The sequence below is a fragment of the Hemitrygon akajei genome, chromosome 26 (assembly GCF_048418815.1).
Source record: "Hemitrygon akajei chromosome 26, sHemAka1.3, whole genome shotgun sequence".
NCBI lineage: Eukaryota > Metazoa > Chordata > Chondrichthyes > Myliobatiformes > Dasyatidae > Hemitrygon > Hemitrygon akajei.
In genome coordinates this window covers 16013224-16022526 of record NC_133149.1, presented here as the reverse complement: position 1 = coordinate 16022526, position 9303 = coordinate 16013224, and the positions used below count along the sequence as shown (strand labels likewise).

Here is a 9303-nt window from a genome sequence, read left to right as displayed (position 1 = left end):
TTTCACACGTCCACCAGAAATTGGAAGCTTCACGGAGATGGCTGGAATTTATGGGGTAAAGACACCCCTCTGACAAGCTTCCCCTGTGCAGTGGCGGTAATATTGGGGAGACAGAGAGTGACCCAGTGAAGACCCAGTCGGGATAGCTTTAAGAACACCCGCAAGAACAGGTGGCAGATAGATGGACAGATATCAATAGAGAGAACGAGTAGGGGTACGGGAGTCGGTTGGTGGGTGGGTGAGAGAGTGAGGCAGAATGCGCTGGGAATCACCGCTACACCTCGCCAGCGCTAACGACTGAACGGTGACGGTGGCTGATGCTGACATCACATGGCTCCGGCTCTCCCCCATTTATGATTCGCTCCCTGTCCTCTCCATCCATCTGCAGCTGTTGGGACGGGCGGATAGTGACCAGCCGCTGTGATGGAGTGAGGAGGGACCGAGGGAGGGAGCGGGACCGTCGGCCGTGCTGTAAGTCCGTGTGTGCGGTCGGCTGAGGGTTGCAGCGCGACTCCGGAGGTTGGGGACGGGGGGAGGTGGTTTGGATCTGAGAGCAGAGCAAGCCCCTCTCCTCCACGACCGGCCGGAGTGAGGAGAGGGGTTTGCAGCTCGGGAAAGTTGGCGGTTGGTTGGTATATGTGAATGTGTGCGTGGAGAGGGGGTTGGTTGCCGAGATCGGGCTGGGACCCCCGTGCGGAGGGAGGGAGCACGGGAAGGGGCATGGGAGCGGAGGGCTCTACGACCCGATTGGTTATTTGCGCACTGACCGGCAGAGACAATCGGCCCGGAATAGCCGGAGCTGCCCACAGCAACGGGTCGAGCCCTGAGCCCAGAGCCGTAGCCAGGAGCTCCAAGCCGGGAGTACTCACCTGACTCTGCAGTCCGCCCACCAGCTGGAGTGTGAACACATACCGTGGGCTGGTGAGAGGGGAGAGTGTGTGGGGGTGAGTGTTACGGGGAGGGGTGAGAGGAGAATGGGATATACGGGAGGTCGTCGGGGATGGATGACCAATGCCGTTAATCCCGGTTCCCGGCTCTGATACCGCGTCGGCCCACGGACTGGTTAGCCCGGTGCGGATTTTTCTGGTGTGCCGGCGCTGCAGGTCTGCGGAGATCCTGTCCGCACAGCAGATCAAAGTGACCATCTGTCATCGTCCTGGGGGTTGACCTTTCCCGCATCACCTCACTGTGATGGGGGATGGGGTCCACGGAACACGCTGTGTCCCGTTACTGGACAGTCGGTAACCGGAGAACTGGCAGTCAAAGCGCAGCCCGGGGCTGGAGCCATCGGAAACGGTAACTTTCCGAAGGAATTGTGTAAGTGGTTGAAAGGGATTAAGAATGAAATATTTAGAAGGAATTGGAAGGGCGGAGGTTGGGACTCACTGGAGAACACTCGGGGTTGCCCCGTAAACGTATGCATGGTCATTCTGGTTTCTAAAATAGTTTATTAACATATTTACAATATTTACATTCTTATCAAATCCCCGTGGTCTAGAGCGACTGCCCAAAGTGAAGATGCCTGTTCACAGAACTAGCCGACTGTGTCATTTTCTTCACAGTAACCGCTGCATTGTAACTGAGTCTTCGTGGGGAGCGTCCCCTCCCCGGGCTGGGGTGTTCCGTACATACTGACTCTCCCCGGATGTGTGTGAGTACACCCGGTCTCTGCCCGGGCTCGTTGTTACATACACCCTGATTCTCCTCGGGATGGGGTGTTCAATACACCTTGACTCTCCCTGGCTGATGAGTTCCGTACACCCTGACTCTGCCCGGGCGGGTTGTTCATACACCCTGACTCTCCCCGGGTGTGGGTAGTGAGGCAGATTCTATTCCATTTCCTCTGCTGAGGCTGAGGCAATCGAAAACGCCGGCAGTACTCAGTGAGCATTTGTGTAAGGGAGATGGACTGTTTCAGATGGATGTTGGTTTATCAGAATTAGGGAAAGTTGAATATAGATGTGATTCAGAGCAAGAATGGAAAGGTGAAGGGAACAAAGGAGAAGTCTTTGATTCGTTTGAGGCGGGTGGTAGGTGGGTGAGAGGGGGAGGGGAACGTGTGGTAACGCCGGCTGAATGTGGGGCGAGGACTGGTGGACGAGAAAGGGGAGACTGTGGGTAGATACGAGTGGGGCAAATGAAACCTTAAATTACAGGGGACCGAGGGAACCTACTGCTGGGGACAGGTACTAGAATAGAGTAGCTGGTATCTGCGGGAGTCAGTGAAGGGTTCGAGTCATGGACTTGTGAGTGTGTACCGGCCTCTGAACTGCATCTGTTCAATCACCCGGCTAGCGTCAGTTTCCTCCGACTTTCATCCATTTCATCTGCTGAGAGGTAGCTGCAAATATTCCTTCTACACATGCCGCTCTGGCTCTGCAAACTCCCGCGCTAATTTTGATCATCCGTCTCCGGACGGTCAGGTAGCAGCGCAGCTAAAAGAGGACGGGTTGAAGGCGAGCCCTCCCAGCCTGGCTCACATATACAATAATGCCGAAACCAGCCAGTGTGATCAGAGTTGGACACCACGCTGGGCGGGAACTCTGTCCCTGTACAACGCTCTACACCTACTATAGGCCATGCATGTCGCACAAGTCGCAATGTCTGACCGGTCCCCTGTACCCTTCTCACAAACTGACCAAACCACACCATTTGGATGCTGCAAGCAGCTCGGTCCTGCAGAAGTATTACTGCAGACATTAATTGAAAAAATTGTCGGAAATCTGAAAAAAAAAACAATGCTGGCAACTGTCAGCAGATCGGGCTGAGAGTTTCTTTGGAAAGAGAAAACAATTCTGATGAAGTGTCCTTGATTGTCTTGGGCGCCAGCACGATGTCTGGATTTACCCGGAACGGGGCATTCTGAGAGCCATGCCCGGCATTAGCGGGATTGGGAATCCTGCGCGTTGACCACAGTCCGCACTCTACCCGTCTCCCTACACGGATACACACTGGAATTATGAGGGTAGACTGAAACCCATACATTCCGCGGTAAACATCAGCCTGGAGCCGAGTCAGAATGCCATTAATCCTTTTGATAATGTCATTATTTACGGCGTTAGTTGAGGCCAGTCTGCTACACAATGATATTAGTGTTATTAAATTGGATTATTTATTATCTTTCCATTCTCTCTGATAATTCTGTCTTCGGACACACGCAGACATCGTCTAATGGTGCCTGCAGCTCCTACGAGGTAGTGTAATATTAAATTCCCGTCCTGTCAATCAGAATTCTTCCTTGCAGCAGCCAGACATGCTGACTGAGGCTAGTCGGTGGGGCTCAGGACAAAGCCCTGTGTGAGGGTCTGCCTCCGTGATTCCATTCCCTGCACCTACCGAATGAGACGTGTTTGGTTTCTCCAAGCAGCCAATTGTATTTATTATGATTCTCTTCCTCCCGTGTTTATTGTTGGTGTGCTGCCTCTTGAGACCCGGCTGGAAAGAGCTCGCTGCCTGAGGAATTGTAATGCACCGGTGCTAACTGCTGCAGGACCGGCGGGACTGAATGCCACCGTGTACTCCAGCCCGAGAGCGAGCGGCCGAGCCGGACTGAATGCGGTGCCGAAGAGGGAACTCTGCAGTGAACTTCCAGCCTCTCTTTTGCGAGACAAATAGCTCATTCAGCAGCATTCGTTTTTTGCTGCCGGCATGAGCCCATGTTTTCTGTCCATCGGGAATAGATAAGGCTGCAGCAGGGGTATGTGGAGGAGTTGTGCAGCGCAACCCCCCCCCCACCCCCACCCCCACCCCCACCCCCACCCCCATTCTGATCCCTGGGCTCCTGGATGCTCTACTCCTGAGCATTATTGATCACGGGGCTTCGGTACCAGGTTCACGGAGGTGCCATCATCCCAACTACACCTCCCCCAGGTGACCTTCCCGCCCAGCTGTATCTGAAGAGGGGACACTGAATGTGCTGGCTGACTGAGGCTTTCCCAGACCAGTGGGTACATCGGGTCAGGAGCATGTCCTGGGGCCCGCGCACAATCTTCCCTTTTATTTGTTTCAATTTTTAAAAATAGTTACATAAGGTTCAATTAGATTACCTTAACCTCTTTTACTATAGGAATTCGTGTCCTGGTCAACAAAAAAATCTTGCAATCCCAGTCTTAAAAGTACCACTAGAGTCGTCGAATTGTACAGCATGGAAAAAGGCAATTCGAGCTCTCGGTACACATTAATCCCATCTCTCGGCCCGTGGTCGAAAACCTTCCATAATTAAACAATTAAAGTGCGTGTCCTGATGCTTCTTAAATGTTGTAAAGAATCCAGTTATCGCTACTTTCTCAGACAATAGAAAGACTGCTTTCTCCGGATGCTTGCCACTTCCTGAATGAAAGAGGTCCCCCTCAGATCCTCTTATAAATCTCTTCCCCCTTACCCTAAATCTACAAATTCCAGTTTTATCGACCTCCCTTGTGAGTAGTGTTTTCTTGCCGTCTACACTGATTACACTCCTCAGAATTTTATATAGCTCAATTATATCCTATGTTCCAGGGAGAATGGATCCAGCCTCCCAGTCGCACCTCATAACTGAAATGCTCCATCCCAGCAACATTCTGGGGAATTTCATCTACACCCTCTCCAGAGCTATCATATGTTTCCTGAACCTTGGTAACCAGAACTGCACACATGCTCCAGTTGAAGTCTGACCAAGGATTTATCAAATTGAAATATAATCTCTCTACTTCTGTATACAGTACCCTGATTCAATATGCCCCCCAACCATATTATCTACCCGAGGTGTCACTTTCTAGGATCTGTGGACTTGCACTCAAAAGTTCCTCAGTGGTCCCATAGACCCTAGCCTCATTGTTGGTTGCCCAACAATGACAAGAGACCTGTGTAGAATAGTTTTTGAAGTGGAAAAGTTGTCCCACCAAGACAGTTCCACACTCTCGACACCGGAAGTACAGCTCCAGTGGTACGAGTAGTTGTCACAAACTAGGGTCTTCCTTGGCTGCAGTGGAGGACAATGGCTTCCTCTGTGCCTTGTTATGCCCTTCACTCTCCACGAGCATTGAAGATCCACCTTCTAGGCCAGGGGTGTCAAACTCATTTTAGGTCACGGGCCGGATTGAGCAAAATGCAGCTTCATGCGGGCCGGATCAGTCGGACGCGTGCGAACGCAGCTTTCGTTGCCTCCATTTTTTCAGCCTGCTCTCATGTGTCTCAGACTCTGCTATAGCTACAAAGTGTTTCACTTTACAAATTCCGTTTCTTATGAAGAAGACTGCCGAATAAACACTAAAAACCCTGAAAACCTGGTACCTGAATAAACTCAGCATTAGCCATATCATACGCCATAGGCGCTTCGATTACTGGGGCCAGCTTTAATAGTAATTAGATATTATCTCGCGGGCCAAAGATAATTCCACCACGGGCCTTGAGTTTGACATATATGTTCTAGGCCGTTGGATCTCACTGTAGATCTCATCCACCCAGTCTGCCAGAGCTGACTTAACATGCCAGGACAGACACGTCCCTACCTCGCCGGGGAGCTGAGTGTCCGGTGGGGCTCAAAAGTGAGTGAGCTGCCCCAAATGGACACAGCCAGAGCTGCTGCCCCTCCCTGGACACCCCATACACCCTTAGCCTCTTTAGTGCTCCCGAAATGCATCACCTCGCATTTGTCTGGATTAAACTCCACCTCTGATTTTTCTCCTTTTCCTACACCCACACCACAGGGGTGCCTGATATTTATGGAGGCTGGTTTCGAGGCAGGTCAACTTTGCCTGCACCTGTTGTGTCCCTCTTCTGAGCCCGTGGATTGGCTTTGTCGTGCATGGCAGTAGGGAGCAGTATTCATCTGGTGGCTGTGCAGGGCTGAGTGGGAGAGCTTTATACAGTTCTCACAGACAAGGCCAAGGTGAGTTCTTTAGCAGAGCAGAGTGAGGGTGAGAGGACGGAGCAAAGGGAGAGAGATGGTGAGTAGACTTCCGTTCAGAAGTACTGTTGCTGTCTTATTGCTTCAGATATGTTTGTGGGGGAGCTGGGGTAAGGGTCACTATGCCTATTAGTTTCCAGGAGGAGCAGTAACCATCCTGCAAAATAATTTATTCTGAATTATGAGTCTGCATTGGGATTAATGCTGTTACTATGTAAATTCTCCCATTGATATTGTGGGACTTTGCTGTACACAAATTGGCTTCAAGCATCAGAAGATTGTGTGAACAAAGCTGGTTGGCTCAGGATTTGCAGCATTAGAAAGTGAGTGGTACCAGAGTACCAATGTATTTCCTATATTTGCAAAAAGGCACAACAGAACCCAGGCAACAACAGGTCACTTATTGGTGACAGAAATTATAGATTCATTACTCACACTGTGACAGAAAACTACCTAAAGACTGCATGGTGAGGAAAAGTCAGTGAACCTTTGGAGGGGAATGTCATGTTGATGAAGCACTGATTTTTTTTTTTGAAAATACAACAGAAATACAGAAAACAGTATAACTGCAGATTTGTCACATATTGCAATGAAGAAGGGAGCTATTCAGTCTTGAGACTATGCCAGCACTTTGGAAAACGAGTTCCATTAATCCCATACCCCTATATTTAACCAGCCCACTTGATAAAAGCTGCTATTGAACTGGTGCCCACCAGCCTATCAGGCATTTCTGATCCTGGCCACACATCACAAGAAGTACATTTCCCAATGTTGTTGGTTTGCTTCATAAGCACCTCCAATCAGTGCCTTCAAATAATCTTTCCATTTAGCCCATTTATTTACTCAAACTGTACCCTTTGTGATAGAAACCACCTCTAAAAGTATCCAAAGCTTCTCTGCTTTAAGGAGAGCTTGCACAGCTTCTCCAGAGCAGTCATATCTCCATATTCCTTCAAGGTCCTCCAGCATAGTGATGTGGCTAGCAGGACTGATGTCTCACAGTTCTAGTGACTTGACTTCAGTCCTGACCTCAGTGCATGGCGTTTGCACTGCGTGCTTCCCTCCAGTTTCGTCCCATATCCCACAGGTTGGCGGGTTATCTGGCCACTGTAAATTCTCTAAGTCTGTAGAAAGGTGTCTGAATCTTGGAGGGGTTGATGGGCGTATGGGTAGAATAAAATGGGATCAGGGTAAGTGGGTGTTTGATGGTCAGTGGGCGCTATGAGTCTATGGCATTAACAAGGGGAATGTAACTATTCACTTCTCACGTGTGCTTTTTCAACTATTACGAATTGTCAGTCTCAAACTTTTGTTCACAAACTTCTTCAGGTCTTTATTTTTAACTCTGATTGACACACTGCATTCATTTCTGCTTTAGATTTCATTGAAGTACTGTAAACAAATTTAAGTCACAAAAGGTATTTTGTAAGTTCCAATTGTTCAGTCGCTCCAGTTATCAGTACTGTTCCATATTATGTGTCACACAGCAGGTGTGACTGCCAAGTGTTTAAGAACTGAACATTGTTTTGAATTGGAGTAGTTCGCACATTTTCTAATTTGCATCAATTTTCAGGTTGCTCAACCTCATGAAGTTCACACTTTGAAAACTAGATCTGCTTTCTACAAAATCTGCTGATAAGGAGGTGTAATAACTGAGTTTACCTACTCACTGCCCATCTCAGACATATTGAATTTCTTAATATATTGATGGCATGACGTCACTTGGATTCAAAAGAAAAGGTTAGAAATACGGTGCAGGTCAGGCAGCATCTGTGAAAGAAGGAACAAGGTTAACGTTTCAGGCTGATGACATTATGTCCGTTCATGATAAGACAGCAACCTAAATTAACTCTCTGTCTCTGTCTGAGGTTGGGGGGAATGGTGGAATAGACTTCGTCGACCGAATGGCCTAACTCTGCTCCTATGTCTTATGTATGATTTCTCAAGACCTGCTGAGCATTTTTTTTGTTTTTATTTCAGATTTCTAGTATCTGCTGTTTTTTTCTGTATTTTGGATCATTTAGCTTCTACTGCTTAATATTATGTAACACTCGCTTCTTCCAGTAGCTTAATCTAGGGGGTGATAACCCCCCTGCCCAGCCAAGCTTAAGAAATCTCATTTGGGTGGATGCTACGCGATGTGTCCCCTGTTACAAATCAGTACCCCGAAATAACAAACAATACACAATATGCGATTAAGCAATTAAGCTTTATAACTCTTACTTTGACTATGTGGTTAGTAGAGAAACAAAATATAAAAGAAAAAGGGCACCAATCTTATTAAGCAGTCTGTGCACAATAGTTGGAGCTCATGCAGTTTCAGTAGACCGTCTTCCCCCATCGATCTCCTCCTTCGGACCCCGCTCGGAGTCCACCCCGTCCGGTGATCTACCACATTTCTCCATTTGCGTCTTTTCTCTTCATCTCTCCCTCTCCTTTGTGCAAAAGCCCGCAAAAACAACTGCTTCCAGAATCACAAGACAAAATTCTGATTGGCACACATACATCAACAGTCCGGTTATCTCTCCCCCATAACCCAAACATTGCTGCTACAGAGAAACCATTACTTCAACAGTGAACATTACAAAAAACACCATTACATAGCAGTGAACCCTTACAGTGCATTACAATTAGAATATCAGGAAAGTTTCTAATCAAGTAAATGGAGGGAGACAGAGCAGGAGGAGAGGAATGGCTTCAGTAAGTCCCTTCAAATGCATTGAAAATCTTCATTTATATGAATGGAGGTAAAGAGCACAAAAGCAAGAAATGTTGAAGAATCTTCATGAATGGAACTGGAGTACTGTTTCCAATTCTTTGTTAGGGAGGCCAAGGTGACAGAAGCCTGTCAGATGAGATTTGCTGGAATGGCCCAAGTGATTTAAGAGATACAGGGGATTGGGGCTATTATCTACAGCTGAGAATGTTAAGGAGAAATTGAACAGAGGGGTTCAGAATTATGATGGAGTACATTGGCACTATTGCACAGGCAGGAGCATCTGTTGAGATACAAATATAGAATTATTTATAGGTAAAGTAATATGAATTTCTTATCCACAACACGATTATTTTTCAGTTGCTGTAACTGTAAATATAGAAGTGATCCAAGTTCTAAAGTCTGGTAATAGCAATGTGTATTTCCCAGTGTGAAAAAACAGGATGTAGTATTTGCTGCCCCCAGCCCACACAAACAATTTCAGTATCAACAGAATTGGGGGAGATGTCCATAATCAACCTCATACTTACCAATTTCCCTTGTTTTATTTTTGACCAATGCAGGTGTCCCCAGTGTTAAAGCTCTCTGGGAAATGGAAATTCACCTTTACTGTATTCATTTCCCAAAAATCTGATATAAATAGGATTGATGGCAGAGAAATTTGCTCTCAGGGAAATTACAAACGTACATACCATTTTTT

The 9303-nt window shown here is 47.6% G+C and overlaps 1 protein-coding gene across 7 annotated transcripts in view; it reads left to right on the top strand.

Moving 5' to 3' along the window:
- The first annotated feature begins 276 nt into the window (after positions 1–276).
- The window catches only part of kcnj5 (potassium inwardly rectifying channel subfamily J member 5), a 79011-nt gene continuing 69984 nt past the window's right edge, over positions 277–9303 (top strand). For 2 of the 7 annotated variants that reach the window (XM_073029633.1, XM_073029630.1), the window contains exon 1: positions 782–944. The gene's annotated coding sequence lies outside the window, so the exon portion shown is untranslated. Of the gene's footprint in view, positions 472–781; positions 945–1182; positions 1318–5834; positions 5928–9303 lie in introns of those variants that run through there. The other 5 variants (XM_073029626.1, XM_073029628.1, XM_073029631.1 and 2 more) reach the window with 5 other exon arrangements.